The sequence below is a fragment of the Myotis myotis genome, unplaced genomic scaffold (genome assembly GCF_014108235.1).
Source record: "Myotis myotis isolate mMyoMyo1 unplaced genomic scaffold, mMyoMyo1.p scaffold_m19_p_21, whole genome shotgun sequence".
In the NCBI taxonomy this organism is placed as follows: Eukaryota; Metazoa; Chordata; class Mammalia; order Chiroptera; family Vespertilionidae; genus Myotis; species Myotis myotis.
The window spans coordinates 5,224,695-5,240,046 of NW_023416326.1; the positions used below are offsets into that span (position 1 = coordinate 5,224,695).

The 15,352-nt window shown below is 57.3% G+C and overlaps 1 long non-coding RNA gene and 1 other non-coding gene across 2 annotated transcripts; one reads left to right on the forward strand and one right to left on the reverse strand.

The window, feature by feature from the left end:
* Positions 1-464: 464 nt before the first annotated feature.
* Positions 465-2,610, forward strand: LOC118678771. Its single transcript, XR_004975014.1, has 2 exons — positions 465-2,057; positions 2,449-2,610. It is a non-coding gene; the product is annotated as an uncharacterized LOC118678771 (long non-coding RNA).
* Positions 2,611-15,011: 12,401 nt separating this feature from the next.
* Positions 15,012-15,118, reverse strand: LOC118678986. Its single transcript, XR_004975082.1, has one exon. It is a non-coding gene; the product is annotated as a U6 spliceosomal RNA (small nuclear RNA).
* Positions 15,119-15,352: the final 234 nt, after the last annotated feature.

A 15,352-nucleotide genomic window follows, 5' to 3' on the forward strand; every position in this document is an offset into this window, starting at 1 on the left:
GGTTCGGCCCTCCGGTGAATATACTGCCAGTCTGTTTATGAAAAGAGCAAGTACAAGTTCGATTACGAATGCTGGTTTCTAAAGACCTTTCTCTGATGGCATGTCTATACAATTACAACTATTTCTACTCTTCGCCAAGATTAAATATCTCCATGCAACTCGGGGGAGGGGTGCATGGCAAGACACCGAAATGTAAACAGGATTCAGGCGGCCTACATTTTGCAACTTTTAAAATTCCAGGTTGTGTTGGAGAATTTTTCCTGTAAGTAGAGTCTCCTGTGTTCTTCATATCTGCTGTCATCTGTAGAGCGGCTCTCCGGGCGTTTTTCTGTTAATGAACATTTTAGGTTGCTTCTGGGTTGGTTGGTTGGTTGGTTGTGGGTTTTTTGTTCTTTGTTTTTTAATGATTTTACTGATTTCAGAGAGAGGAAGGGAGAGGGAGGGAAAGATAGGAACATCCATGAGAAAGAAACATGGATCGCCTGCCTCCTGCATGCCTCCTCCTGGGATTCGAGCCCACAACCCCGGCATGTGCCCTGACCAGGAATCCAGGAATGGAACCGGTGACCTCCTGGTGCCTGGGACAACATGCAACCAGCTGAGCCCCACCGGCTGAGTACTTCCGTTTTTTTATTGTAAGTGGTGTCCCAGTGAACACCCTTGCATATGTCTTTCTGCAAATCTGCATGAGCCTTGCAGGAGTAGGTACCAAGAGTGGAATTGCTGGGTCCTAAGTTCTGTGCATGAGTTCTCATCGACCGTGCAGTCCAGCCCTGTCAACAGCTGATACTATCTAACTTAAACTGGTCCATCTGCTGGGTGAAAAGTGAAGTAGTTGGGTTTTTTTTTGTGTGTGTTTCCCTGATAAGTGATAAGATTAAGCATCTATTTGTATTGGTCATTTGTAGTTCCTCTCCAATAAATTGCCTATTTGTGTCCTCGACCCATTTTTCAACTGGGGACTCTTTTATATTGATTTATGAACATTTAAAACAGTTTGTATACTAGTCATACATTACATATAAGTATTTTCTTCTACTTTATTGCTAGTCTGTTAATTTTGTTTATGGTGGTGTGTGTGTGTGTGAGAGAGAGAGAGAAAGAGAGAGAGACTGTGTTTGGTCATAGAGGTTATAAACTATGTTACCAGTTTTATTCCATTTTTTTCTTTATGGCTGTTGCTTAATTCCACATATATATGAGATTGCTTCTGAATTCTGTTCCATGTACCTGTTAATTTTACATTTTAAATTATAGTTTTAAAATATATTTTGGTACAAGCAGATCTTCCCTGTTCTTTTGATGCTTTTTCTTGACTATTTTGTACCTTTCATATGAGTTTAATTATTAGCTTGTCATACATACTTCATGAAAAATCCTTTTTGTTTTTTCCCAGAGAGGAAGGGGAAGGGAGAGAAAAACATCAATGATAAGAGAGAACCATTGATCGACTGCCTCCTGCACGCCCCCTACTGGGGATCAGGGCTCAAACCTGGGCTTGTGCCCTGACCAGGAATCAAACCCTGTGACCTGTTGGTTCGTAGGTTGACGCTTCAATCACTGAGCCGCACCGCCCAGACATCAGGTTGTCCTTTTACTTGGTTTACAGTATCTTGTATTAGAAATTTTTAAGGCACATTTTAAAATACAGAAAACATGCCCGGCCATTGTGGCTCAGGGTCAATTCCCGGTCAGGGCACGTGCCTGGGTTGCGAGCTCAATCCCCAGTGTGGGGTGTGCAGAAGGCAGCCGATCAGTGATTCTCTCATCATTGATGTTTCTGCCTCTCCCTCTCCCTTCCTCTCTGAAATCAGTAAGAATATATATAACTTTTTCACCTTAGAACACCCAGAACCATTAAAAATCACTTCTCATTCCCCCTCCTCCCATCCCTTTTGCAGCCACTAATCTGTTTTTCTGTCTCCATGCATTTGCCTCTTCTGGATAGTTCTTGTATGCGGACTCACAACGTGTCTTCTTTCACTTGGTGTAATGTTTTCAAGGTTAATTCGAGTTACAGCATCTATCCGCCCTTCATTGCTGCTCGTGACTGAATGGTAAGGCGTCCTGTGGGCGCACCACTGTTTGTTTATTCGTTGGTTGAGGGACGTTGGGTCGGGTTGCTTCCATCTCTTGGCTGTTGTGAACAGTGCTGTTAGGAACAGCCTGAGCACCTGTTTGAATACAAGGGTTTGTTTGAATACCTGTTCCTATTCCCTTGGGGCATATACACACCTGGGAGTGGAATTACTGGGCTCTGTGATCATTCTCGCTTAACTTCTTGAGAAGCAGACATGCTTTCCCCCAGTGGCGGCACCATTTCACATTCTGCCCAAGGGCTCCTGCTCCTCCACACCCCCTCCAGTGCTTGTATTTGTCTGTTGTGGTTGTCTTTATCGCTGTCATCATGGTTGTGAAGGGGTGTCTCATTGTGGTTTTATTTTGCAGCAGAACCAGACCTGGATCTGGAGCCACCCAGTCATCTTACCTGGAAACAGTTGAAGTTCCTGGTTTCCTCCCGTCCTTTCTGCGGGGCCTTGATGTGTCTGCTTCCGTGCGATCGCGCTCTCCTACCGTAAATACAGGCCTGTGGCCCCCTTTTGGTCTGTTTGCCAGGTTTTTGTTGGCTTTTATGCAGCGGTTTTCTTCCGTGATCCATGTGTTAGGGTTCGAACCGGCCCTGGTGGAGACGGCCACCTCCATCCATAACAGGGTTTGCAGGAGAAAAGCATCGGCCTGGGACCTGCGTGGGACCTGCTTAGACGCGGCCGAAAAGGCTGCTGGGGAGCCTCTCCGCCCCTTCTCCAGAGTCCTAGTCCAGGCCCTGCATTCCTAGCACCCTTGACCCCACCTCCAGCAGGTGAGCTCGCCTCCTACCAGCAGGGGAGGAAGCCCTGGCCTCCGCTTTGCATCCCTCCCCATCGCCCAGGGTCCTCCCACGTCCTCCCGCATCATCTAGGTCCTCTTCCTGGCCACGGGAGCAGGAGCCAGTTTCACCTTAAAGGCAAAAAGCTCACGTCCCCTGAGCGCGAGTGGGCTCCTGTGTCCCTCTCAACACCAGGCTGGCGTCTGCCCCTCCGGAGGTCACCAGCTGCCTCTGGGTAAAGCCCCGGGCTCCTTTGTGCCCTGGCCGCCCTGCACCACTTGACCCTGGTCGCTGCTTCCTTCTCAAAAGCCTCTGCTCACTCGGCCTCCAGCCCCCTCTCCTGGTCTCCTGTGCACCTCTGGGCTACCCGCCCCCCCCACCCCCACCCCCTTCCTGCGCTGCCCCCATCTGTCTGCTGTGGGCCAGTGTGGCCTGGATTCTGGGTGCAGCCCTCTCCACCCCTGGTTTATGGGCTTCCTCTTTTGTAATCCTCTTGGCAGGCTGAATGAGGTTGTGTGTGTAAAACGCCTTTGGCAACCAGTGGGTAGTAAGCAGTGTTATCAGGTTAGAGCAGCGGTCGGCAAACTCATTAGTCAACAGAGCCAAATATCAACAGTACAACGATTGAAATTTCTTTTGAGAGCCATATTTTTTAAATTGAAACTATATAGGTAGGTGCACTGTTATTAACTAGGGTACTCCTAAGGCTTAGGAAGAGCCACACTCAAGGGGCCAAAGAGCCGCATGTGGCTCGAGAGCCGCAGTTTGCCGACCACGGGGCTAGAGGATCCAGAAGATGGAGGCTCCTGACGTGGCTCTGGACCCATGGCCCATGGCGAGGGTGGGGGACACGTGGGCCCCCTGGGAACCTGGATGCAAGCTTTGGACACACGGGCGTTTTTCTCGGCTTGCACCCTGTTGTCACAGACGAACCAAGAGGCCAGTGCGCGCCGCTCACCTCCCCTGCAACCCACCCCCCTCCTCCAGCTCCCCGGAAGGTGAACTGGGAGCAGGTGGTTCCCTAAAGGGGTGGCATCTCCCCAGAACCGGAAGCGGAGTGGACTTTGGCCCTGGGAGGGGAGAGGTGCTGGAGATAAGCTGGCCTCCTTCAGACCCCCGCCCCCAGCTGGGAGGGGAGGGGCTGCGTGCACAGAGCACAGTGGCGTCTCGCCCTCAGCCTCGGTGCTGCCCCCAGGCACCCAACCAGGGCCTCTGCAGCATCCAGTGAACAGCTCCTTGTCACCTGCTCTCCCAGTGTCAGACGCTGGTGGTCTGGGGACATGGAGCCCCGAGGCCACCAGAAACACCCCGTAAACCAGGAGGAAATCTTGTCCGATCATGAAAGCGGTGAAGGCAGTCACAGCTGGGCCAGTCGCTCCGCTGCGAGGTCAAGATCAAGAAAGGCTTTTCCGAAGGGGGTTTGTCTGAGGCCTGAATGATGATCCCCCGCCCCGTCCTGTGCAGATGTGGGGCTGGAGCCTCCGGGAGGGGACAGCGCCTGCAGAAGCCTCCTCCCCCCCCCGGGGGGAGGGGCCCTGTTGATGGTGTGTGAAGATGCCCATGAGCTAGAAGGGAGCTGGGCAGGGGCGTGGGGCCGAGGACAGAGAAGCAAGCAGGGACAAGGCGGGGGCAAGGGGCTTGGGTTCTAGGCCAGGTGCAGTGGGAGTCCTGGCGGGAAGGCCTTACGCCCAGGAGTGACACAGTCTGGCTTACGTTTCTTTTTTTTCTTTTTTAAGCAGTTTTTATTTTTTTTATTTTTTTTAATTCTTTATTAGTTAAGGTATTACAAATGTGTCCTTACCCCCCCCCCATTAACCCCCATCCTCTCCCCCCCCCGCCCCCAAGCCTGGCTTACGTTTCAAAAGATGTCCTGGTTGCTCTGGGGAGAGTGGGGAGGCGGGAGCAGGAGGCCAGGCGGTGGCGCAGGTGAACTGCCCAGGTGAGGGGGCTGGAACTAGGGGGTGCAGTAAAGATGGGGTGGGATTCAGGATACATTGGGAGACAGTGCTGACAGTGACGAGACCTGTCCGAGGGGCAGTTCGCAGAGCCCGGCCGGGCTGCAGTTTATACCGAGGTCACCCCACCTGATGTGGAGGGGCCCTGGGCAGTGTTAGCGAGGCCTGGGTCTGTCCACCTGTGGCTCCCCCACTCCGGCCGCTGCAGGCACTTGGCGAACTCGTGTGAATTAGCAGAAAGCAGCCCCTCCCTGGGCTGTCCCCACCTTGGCTCTCTGCAGAACCATGCATGGCTGCCCACAGCGGTTCTCAACCTGTGGGTCGCGACCCCTTTGGCCGTCGAACGACCCTTTCACAGGGGTCGCCTAAGACCATCCTGCATATCAGATATTTCCATGACGATTCATCACAGTAGCAACATGACAGTGATGAAGTAGCCGCGAAAATAATGTTATGGTTGGGTCACAGCATGAGGAACTGTATTTAAAGGGCCAGAAGGTTGAGAACCGCTGTCAGAAACGCGGGCTCTGCAGACTTTGGCGCCATCTATTGGGCACTTCTGGGCCTGATGACAACAGCGGAATGCAGCAACCCCCATGGCCGTCCAGATGGCGAACACGGGCGCGATGGGGTCTTACGGGATGTGCGTTACGAGCCTGCTGGACGGGGAGCGTCTCCAACAGGCACGTTAAAGAGCACCAGTTACAGTGTGGTTCGTCACGAAAAGAAACAGACCCAAACCTGGCCTATTATTCACACAGTTTTAAAAATGTATGGGGGGGGAAAAATAAAATAGTGTATGGGGGAGGGGTGCTGGTCAGGACACCCTCCTCTGGGGACGGAGGGGGGGAAAGAAGGGGGAGGAGGCCTTTCCTTGTACAAACCCTTACTGTTCGCCTTTTTAAGTTTTAAGACAAAAGGTACACGAAACAGCTGACAGCTGGGGCTGTGGCTGCAGCCCTCCCCACGCCACCATCCTCAGCCTCTAGGGGGCGCCGGGGAGCAGCGGGGCCGCCCGCCTGGGCCAACAGGTGCTGCGGCGCAGGGCTCGGCTCCGTGCAGTAAACACTCCGCACGCAGGGACGCTCCTTCCGCCGCCTCGCCCGCCTGGGGGGCCACGCTCGGGCCCCACTGCCCTCGGGGACCCTACGCCAGGCCTCGGACTGCCCTCCACCTCGTCCCTGCCCGGCCACCCTTCTCTCCACGGAGACCCAGTCTGGAGCCTTGCTACCCTGTCACCCCCACCCCCACCCCGGCTCCTGCCAGGCTCAGGACAACCCCCTCCCATCGTTCCACCCCTGTCGGCTCAGCCAGCGCCCGCCCGGCTCAGGTCGCACCTCCGTCCTGCAACTCAGAGTAGGTATTTATCGATGGAGCACCTACCACGGGCCAGGTTCTGGAGAACGCCGAGGGGCGCCCCCATTTCTCTCCCTAGGGAGACCCCCACTCCTTGACCCGCCACCTCCTGCTGCTCCCGGGAGCGCTGTGTCTGTCCCGCTCCCGCCCTGGGCTGCAAGGCGAGGCAGGCCCACCCCCCCCCCACCCCCCGCCGGGGCGGCCGCTGACCCTCCAAGGCGGGTGCCTGAGCCTCGGGCCAGCACCTGCGCCGCAGCCAACACCCTTTCTGTTCTGATTCCACCGCAGAAGGCGGCGCCTCTGACCGGCCTCTGCAAAGAGGGGCGCTTTTAAAACTCAGGGTGCTGGGGTTCTCCAGCCACTGCGCCCCCCTGACCTCTGCGCCTCCGCCCGCGCCGGTGGAGGAGGCCGGGGTGGGGGGGGGAGGAGGAGGAAGGGGCGCGCTCTGGGTCCGGTCCTGGATGTGTGGGGGACCTGGAGCCAGGCCCCTCCCCTCCGGGGGCGGGTGTTCCCGGCGGGGCTGGCACCCGGCGGCCCGGGCAGGGCGTCGCCCGCGGACAAAGAGGGGCGGGGCCTCCGCGGTTCGTCCTCGCCGCCCCCTCCATCCGCCCGCGCCCGGGTGGGGCCCCGCGGCCGCCGCCACAACAGCCCCCGCTTCCTCCCCGCGCGGCTCCGTCGCTGCTCCCGCGGGGCTGGGGGCGGGAGGGCGCTTCTCCCTCGGTGAACCCACTCGGTGCCCCTGTCGATGGTATTGATTCTGCAGAAGGTCGGCTTCACTAGCAGTGAGCTTCCTTTCTGTGGGGGAAAAACCGCGGCGCGAGGTCCCGGCGCCCCGCGAGCAGGGGTCCCCGGTCGCTGTCGCCCCCTCCCGGCTGCGAACCCGGGGACACCGCGCTCCCGGCCTTTGCGCGCAGCGGCCACCAGAGGGCGCCCGTCCCGCCCGCCCGTCCCCTCGGCCTCCTGCTCCCAGGCCGCCGACACCCGGCTGGGGGTGGGGAGCCCCGACCCGCCACCTCCCGCTGCTCGCGTGGGAGCTGTGGTCCTGCGGGCGGAGGCGCCGGGATGTGTGAGTGTGTGTCTCCGGGGGGCCATGGAGCAGCCCTGTGTAAACCCCGACCTCCAGGTGCCACCAGGTGGAGAACCCAGCTGAGAGGCTGTGTGACCTCGGGGCAGGTGCTGGCCCTCTCTATGCCCCAGTCCCCTGTGAACGGAGAGGGCACACTGCCTGGCACACAGCGCGGTGCTGAGGCTCCCGGGAGCCCGCCCGCGGCAGCTCCGGGCACAGGTGCATCCTACGAACAGCCTGATCACTGCATTTTAAAATTACAGGCATTTGAGGGTGGGATCCAGCCCTCTAAGTCCCACCTGCGATGCCTGTTCGCACTCAGAACAGCCTGACACACCCTGAGCGGCCCTTCCCTCCGCCTCGCGGTGAAGGGGAATCTGGCCAACCAGCCGGCAGGCGTCCCGGGTGCAGATGGATGCAGGGCCACGGGCCGGCATGGAATCTGGGGGAGCTGACTCGGGGTGTACCTGATAGTTGCAAAGGACCCCTTGCGGATAAGGATCGGTTCCCAGACATAAGAGGGGTCATAGATGTAAGTCTAGATGGTGCTAAAAAGAGAACAGCCCTTGCCGATTTGGTTCAGTGGATAGAGCTTTGGCCTGCAGACTCAAGGGACCCGGGTTCGATTAAGGTCAAGGGCACATGCCTGCCAGTGTGCAAGAGGCAGCCAATCAGTGATTCTCTCTCATCAATGTTTCTATCTATCCCTCTCTCTTCCTCTTTGAAATCAATAAAAACATATTTTTTAAAAAATAAAATAAACCGAGGCAAATTACACATTTTAAGAGTTTATTTGAGCGAATGTCCCTCTGAACGGGGCAGTGGCCCGCCAGGAGCCAGGGAAAGATTAACACAGAGGAAGTGCAGAAGCAAAGAACGGAAATGATTTGCGTGGCTCTAGCTAGAAGCCTCAATGGCTGTCTGTGATGAGTTGTCTTTATGGGTTTGATTTCATAATCCTGAAGCATTTACAGGCTCAGATTTTGGTTTGCTTGTGTGGGCCTGGCCCATGTGTCAGTCTAGTGGGCCCCTTGTTTAATTAATTTAATAGTAGGTACCCCCGGGGCGTCTGCCACCCTTGCTTCCCTTCTCAAAAGGGAAGCAGTGATGTCCCAGGAGCACAAAGGCACTCAGATGTGTTCCCTCCCAGCAGCGGGCCTGCCTGCTGGCCCGGTCCTAGGCAGGTGCTTTGCAAGCATCCGTTCTCCCTTGGAGGGCGGGATGGAGAGCAGGGAGGGGGACACGTGGCAGAAAGAGGTCTCATCACCCCAAGGTCCTTTTTATTGATTTCAAAGAGGAAGGGAGAGGGAGAAACATCAATGATGAGAGAATCATGGATCGCTGCCTCCTGCACACCCCCTACTGGGGACCAAGCCTGCAACCCCGGGTATGTACCCTGATCAGGAATCGAACCATGACCTCCTGGTTCATAGGTCAACACTCAACCCCTGAGCCACGCCAGCCGGGCCCGAAGGTCCTTTTTAGTTATGTCTTGAAGTGGTGCCATCCTTCTGTTTAATAGAAATTGCACTCAAAGAAATGGCTGCTGGGTCTTCTTCCTTTTCTTGCCTCTGTTCCCTCTGACTCTGTTTCAGCCGTGATCAAGCCTGGGCTGCGAGTCCACGGGACACGGGTGGGCCCCGTAGGAGACGCAGCTCCCAAGTTGCAAGGGGAAGGCAAAGGAGCCCCGAAGGAGGTTTTAAAACAGCTGGGGTTTCCCTTTGTGTTTATTTTTAGCGAGGACTGTGCGCCTCACTCTGCATTAAAATAGCTGATGCCAGAGTCATTGTTCCAGGCCCTCCCTGGCACAAGGCAGCCTGGCAGGCTTTCTGCAGCCACAAGTGAAGGCAGCTGGCAGGGCCTGGCCCACCCAGGCGGGGGAGAAGACGTTTGGTTCAGGGACCCTGCTCCCAGGAACCTCGGCAACGTGAATGCAAACAGAAGCGGGGCCCTTTGGAGCTGAGGCAGGCTGGGAGAGAAAGCTCCCAGGAGGCGGCCATGCTGGAGGACTGAGGCCTCCCCAAGGCCTCCCCTGCTGACTGCAACCAGCAGAGGGCTCCCCTCCCTCCCCTGGATCACCAAGCCTGGCAACCCAAGAGGACAGCATGGAGGCGGCAGCCAGCTCTCCTCACCTGCATGAGGGCTTTCCTGGGAGTGCTTTTCCTAGGAGATGGGGGTCAGGGAAGACTCTCTTTACTCAGCAAGTCCTACCTTAACATGCCTGGCTCTGGCATATCCTCCGCTCTGGCCCCCTGGGAGAAACAGACAAGGCTGGGGAGCGGGGTCAGAGAGAGGAAGGGGAGGGGACCTGGAGACCAGAGTGAGAAGGTTCACGAGACAAACTTTCCCTTTGCCCAAGTCTGGGCCTCGGGGTCAGTGAGCTCCCAGCAGTCCCAGGGCAGAGCTGGCAGGCTGTCCTGAGCAGGGAGGTCCCCAGTGTCCTCGGGCGACCTGAAGAGAGTGCGATGATGCTGTGTTTGAGGACTTACATCTACCCTGGGGACAGTTCCTGAGCTTTTGAAGGACCCTGGTCGGGAGCCCTCTCTCTGGAGGTCGCTATGCTAACCCTTTGAATGAGCCCCTGGGGGTGTTAAAAAGACATTTTCTTTGGCAAAATGATTGGTGCTTGTGAGGTGCGATTGTCTAGAAGCCTGAGCAGGCTCCTGGGGGTGAGTGAAGGGGGTTAGGAAAACCTGACAAGCTCCGAGGCGGCCCCAGGGTTCCCGCGCTGACACTTGCATTGACTCCTTGCAACAGAAGTCAAAACCGGGGACCGAGCCCTGACCGGTTTGGCTCTGTGGATGGAGCATCCGCCTGTGGACCAAGGGGTCCCAGGTTCGATTCCGGTCAAGCGCATGTACCTTGGTTGCGGGCTCCTCCCCAGTGGGAGGTGTGCAGGAGGCAGCTGATGGATGTTTCTAACTCTCTATCCCTCTCCCTTCTTCTCTGTAAAAAATCAATAAAATATATATTTTTTTAAGAAAAACCCGGGGCTACGCTGCGGGCAGCAGCACCGTGACCTCGAGCAGGTTACCATCTCAGCTACACGATAACCTTGCAAGGGGCCCGGGAGCTCGAAAGGGTCACATTTCCGCAGCAGCGCCCGCCCCTAGTGCAACCGAACCAAGGTCAGAAGGCGCGTCCTGGCATCCTCGGGGCTCTGGGCCCCCCTCGCCGGCTCCCGGGAGGGCGGATGCTCGCGGGGCTGCGCCTGCCGAGCCTGGGTGCTCCCAGCCCTTCCTCCCTCCCCGCCCGCTGATCGCCGACACCCGGTGGCCCCGCGCCCTCCGTCGCCCCCGCTCCGGGAAGCCTGGCTCTGGCACCCTCGCTCTGGGCTTCGCTGCAGCCGCAGGGCCCGCCTCTCCCCCCGAGGGCACCGCTCCGGAGGGCAGCTGCCCGCCTCGCGCGGAGGGGACGCGCCCGGGAGGCCTCGGGCCCCGCAGCTCCGCGCCCGCAGCGTTGAACTTGGCCGCGCCCCTCCCCCAGCGCGGGAAGCAGCTGCCAGGAGCTGAAATATTAATAGGCACAAACTTCCTGGAAAGATCCTTGTCCCCAGGACCGAGGCCCCGCCCTCCTCCACCAAAATAAAGAGATGAAGGGCAGCCGCGGGGCCGCCGCCGGGCGGGGGAGCTGGGGACACGGGGCGGCGCGGGCGCGCGGGGAAGGGCGCTCCTTTGTGAGCACCGCCCGGGCGCGCGCACCGGGCCAGCGCCCCCGCCGCCCTGGGCAGCCCCCGCCCCCGAGGCCGCGCGCCCGGCTCCCCCAGCTCCGGAGATTGCGCGCCCGGATCCCCCCGCCCGGCTCGGAGCGCAAGGCCTCGGCCGCCCCCCCCCAGCCTCGCGCCCATCGCCCGGCCCCATAGCCCCGTTCCGGGGATGGCGGATCCCGCGAGGTCGGGGGACTGGAGGGGGTGCGGGCCCCGAGGGGGTCCGGGGGAACCGGCAGTCATGTGACGCGCGCTCCTCCTCCCCGGACAAAGCCGGGCCCGCCCTCCGCGCTCAGCCGCGGGGCCCTCGCCATTTAGGATCCGCAAAACAAACCCATCCCCATCTCCCCCTGCGTTTGAAGATCGCCATCAGCTTCTCGCAGTTGACGTTCGTGCCTCCCGGGTGTCCCGGACCCGGGGCCGGTGCAGCGGGGGCAGCACCTGCCTGTCTCCTCTCCTGGCCTCTCGGGAGGGGACCGACGGGGAGCCCCGCTCCCGCTCCTGCTCCCGCCCCGGGCGCTGCGGTTGGTCCAGTGCGGGAGGCGTCAGGGCCCCCCCGGACCACGCCACCCCCGCACCCTGGGGCTCCGGCCCCCGCAGAGGACAGCAGCCGCCCTGGCTTTGCTGCAGCTCTTCTCCCCGCCCGGAAGCCACTCGTTCATCCCTTGGTTCAGATTTAGAATATGTGCTGTCTAAGGTCCCAGGCACGATTCTAGGCGCTGGGGGAGGAGCGGCAAAAACACACACAACGCCGCTGCCCTCCGGGAGCTTATGTTGCAATAGAAGAGGCAGAACAGACATAAAATAATACGTTACGTGGTAATAAGGAGAGAGAGAGAGAGAGAGAGAGAGAGAGAGAGAGAGAGAGAGAGAGAGAGAGCGCGCAGGGACGGGAGCTCTGAGATGCGCGTTTAGGGGAGGGGAGGTTTTGGACAGGGGTGACCGGGGAAGCCTCGCTGAGAAGGCGACAGTGAGTTTTGAGGAAAGGCCCAGGGAATCGAGTGAACCAGCCTTGCAGAGATGTCTGGGGACCTACTTTGTTCCAGAAAAAAGCCAGGAGGCCAGCGTGGAGGAGGCGTCTAAGCGATGGAGCGGGCCGGGTCAGGTGTGGGAGCGCCGCATGGGCCCCAGCGAGGACTTGGGCTTCTCTCCTGCGTGACCAGGGAAGCCCGGCGGGGCTCGGAGCGGAGGGAGGACTCGTCTGACCTCGTTGAAAAGCAGCGGTCCGGCTGGCGAACCGGCCGCAGGGGCAGGGCCCGCAGCGCGAGACCAGTCGGGAGGCGCTAGCAGGAATCCGAGGAGGTGACGGGGCGTGGCTTCGGGTGGTGGCCAGAAGCGGTGGGATTTTGGAAATGCTTTTTAGGAAAGACTGCCAGGATCTATTGCCAGGCCAGACATGAAGTAGAGAGAGAGAGAGGAGTCAAGGAGAGCACCAAGGTTTTGGCCTGGGAAGGAAGACTTGCTGTTCACCGAGATGGGGACAGCTGGCCTGGCTGGTTTGGGGGGCGGGGGTGAGCCCCTCGGGGCACAGTTTTGCACAGGTTAGGTGTGAGGCGCCTCAATCTGACAGGTACTTGTTAGGCAGGTCTGCAGAGCAAAGGATGCGTGCTGTCTGGAGGTGAACGTGGGAAGTTGTCTGCACAGGCTTGCTGGTGTTTAGATGCACAATTTTCTGACACTCTCCAGCCCTGTGCTGTCCTGGGCAGCAGCCACTTAGCCACTGGGGCTACTAAGGCCTTGTAACTAGCAGAAATTGTGCAACGGAAGAACTACGTTTTAATTAATATAAATTTTAAAAAGCACAACTGCTGTTTGATTCAGTTATTGAAAATAATTCAAGAATGTTTGGAACAACCTGGTTATGTAAATCTCCTTTTTCGACTGTCAAGATGATCAAATCTAAAAACAGATCAAGAATTCCCAATAAAAATGTGGTGTCCAATTGGAGATATGCTGTCAAATATTCACTGGATTTCAAGGATTTGGTACCAAAAAAAAAAAAAGCAAGATGTCTCATTAATAATTTTTATATTGATTACATGTTTAAGTGGCACTATTTGGCTCTGTTTGGGTTAATAAAAATGGTATTAAAATTAATTTTACCTGTTTTCTCTTTTACTTTCTTACAAATGGCCACGGGGAGCCCTGGTGGGATGCTCACTTGGGGGGAGCGTCCTCCTGATTCGCCAAGGTCTTGGTTCAATCTGTGGTCAGGGCACATACGGAAAGAAACCAGTGAATGGATGGGTGGAACAACAAATTGATGCTTCTCTCTCTCCTCCCTCTCTCTCTCCAATCAATCAATCAAAATTTTAAAATGGCAACTGGGAAATTTAAAATTCTGCATGTGCTTTCATGTTAAATTTCTTGTGGAGCCCTAGCTGGCCTGGCTCAGTGGATAGAGCGTCGGCCTGGGGACTGAAAGGTCCCAGGTTCGATTCCGGTCAAGGGCATGTACCCTGATTGCGGGCACATCCCCAGTGGGAGGTATGCAGGAGGCAGCTGATCTCATCGATGTTTGTAACTCTCTATCTCTCTCCCTTCCTCTCTGTAAAATATCAATAAAATATATATTAAAAAAAATTTCATTCGGATAGCGCCAATCTAGAGAGGGAGTGTTGGTAGTTTCAGCTCACCCTTGCACACCAGACCCCGCTCCATCGGCCCCTGTCAGGCAACAGATTGGCCATTTAGGGCCCATCAGCTGTGCTGGGGGAGGGAGTGGGCCTCAGGGTGTCCTTGGAGCTGCCCCTTCAGAGGGGACTGTAGGCTGGACAGTGTCACTTGCAGGAGCCTGTTGGGGTGAGAGGAACCATCCTAGACGTCCGTTCGCAGGTGATACGCTGTGGGAGGGGTCTGCGAGCCTTTATGGATGCCGTGGTGTTTGAGATGGGCCTGGAGGCTGGGTAGGATTCCAGGGAGCAGAGATGGGGCAGAACATTCCAGGACGAGTAGAGGAAGTTACGCAGATGTTCGGGGGGGGGGGGGGGGCAGGGGGGAGTCTGGTGTGGCTGGCGCGGGACTTGGGGAGGGCGGGCAGGGGAGCGAAAGGAAGTGAGGCAACGTTGGGTGGAGGCCAGACTGACAAGGGACTGTTTTGTAGGAGGGGAGGCACCTGGCCAGGAGCCCTCCCCTTCCCCTGCTGCCTTTGTCATCCATCCTTCCATGTCCAGGCGGGGCCCACCTGCTCTCCACCCTGGCCCTCGCCAGGCTGCAAAGAACTGTCAATGCTCAAGGTCAATGCTCAAGGTCACGGGGAACTGGAGTCCCCACACTTGGCTCCCTGACCCCAAGCCCTGAAACCGTGTTTTTTTTCCCAGCCAGCTCAGCCATGCTGGGGCACTGGAAAGCCTTCTTAGAAGTGTCTTTCTGGGGTTGTGAGCAAGTGTTTGTGTCAGTGTCTGAGGGTGACACGGTGACGTAGCCAGGTCTCAAGGCTCGTGACCTCCAGAGCGTGATGAGGGAAGTGGACAAGCGTGGGGTTTGGCTGCCTAGAAGGCTCTTGGGAATGAAACTGCTTTTCTAGGAGGTGCCATCACCTCCTTTCTCTGTGTTCCTGTGTCTTGCACGGACTCCAGCTGCAGGTCACTCACCTCTGGGTTTGCATGCGTGGTGGTGGCGTGGGTGGAGGTAGGCGGGCCCAGGTTGAGCTTCCAGAAGTCCTGTCAGTCAGCTCTCCGCACACAGGAGCCCTCCCCGCTGTCTCCGGCAGGCCTCTGCCCAGATGAGCTGACTGAATAGTTTCTAGAAGCAGTGCTTGCTCTAGCTGTTCTCCAGGAAGTAAAAAAAGACAGTGTTGCCTCTCCCAGGAGCCCAGGAAGAGCCGCTTTATGGATTTAGAACCCGGGCCACGGGCAGATTTCAGAAGAGTCACCAATCACTGCCTGGCTGCCTCCTGCACAACCCCGACTGGGGATCCAGCTTGCTACCCGGGCATGGGCCCTGACCGGGAATCGAACTGTGACCTCCTGGTTCATAGGTTGACGCTCAACCACTGAGCCACACCAGCCAGGCACTTCATACATTTATTTTTCCTTTTTTCCCCCCCTCTGGATTTTAAAAAGATATAGGGAACGCCTCACGCATTTGCGTGTCAGCCTTGCACAGGGGCCATGCTCACCTTCTCTGTATCGTTCCAACGTTAGTATAAGTGCCTCCGACGCGAGCACCGCTTCTTAATGATGGAAATTCACTCCACCACGATTGAAGTCAAGGGCTGTCTTACGATCCTGCCTCTGTCCCTTCGGGCTGTGTGATCGGTGCCTGCCGTTTCATTGCCGCAAGCTCAGTGCCGGATTGCTTCGGCAGGGAAACCGATACCCATTCCTCAGGGCCGCTGACGATAGGAGACTGTGGGCTTCGCATGGCGCTTGGCACACGGAGAAGAAGATATTCAAAAACAT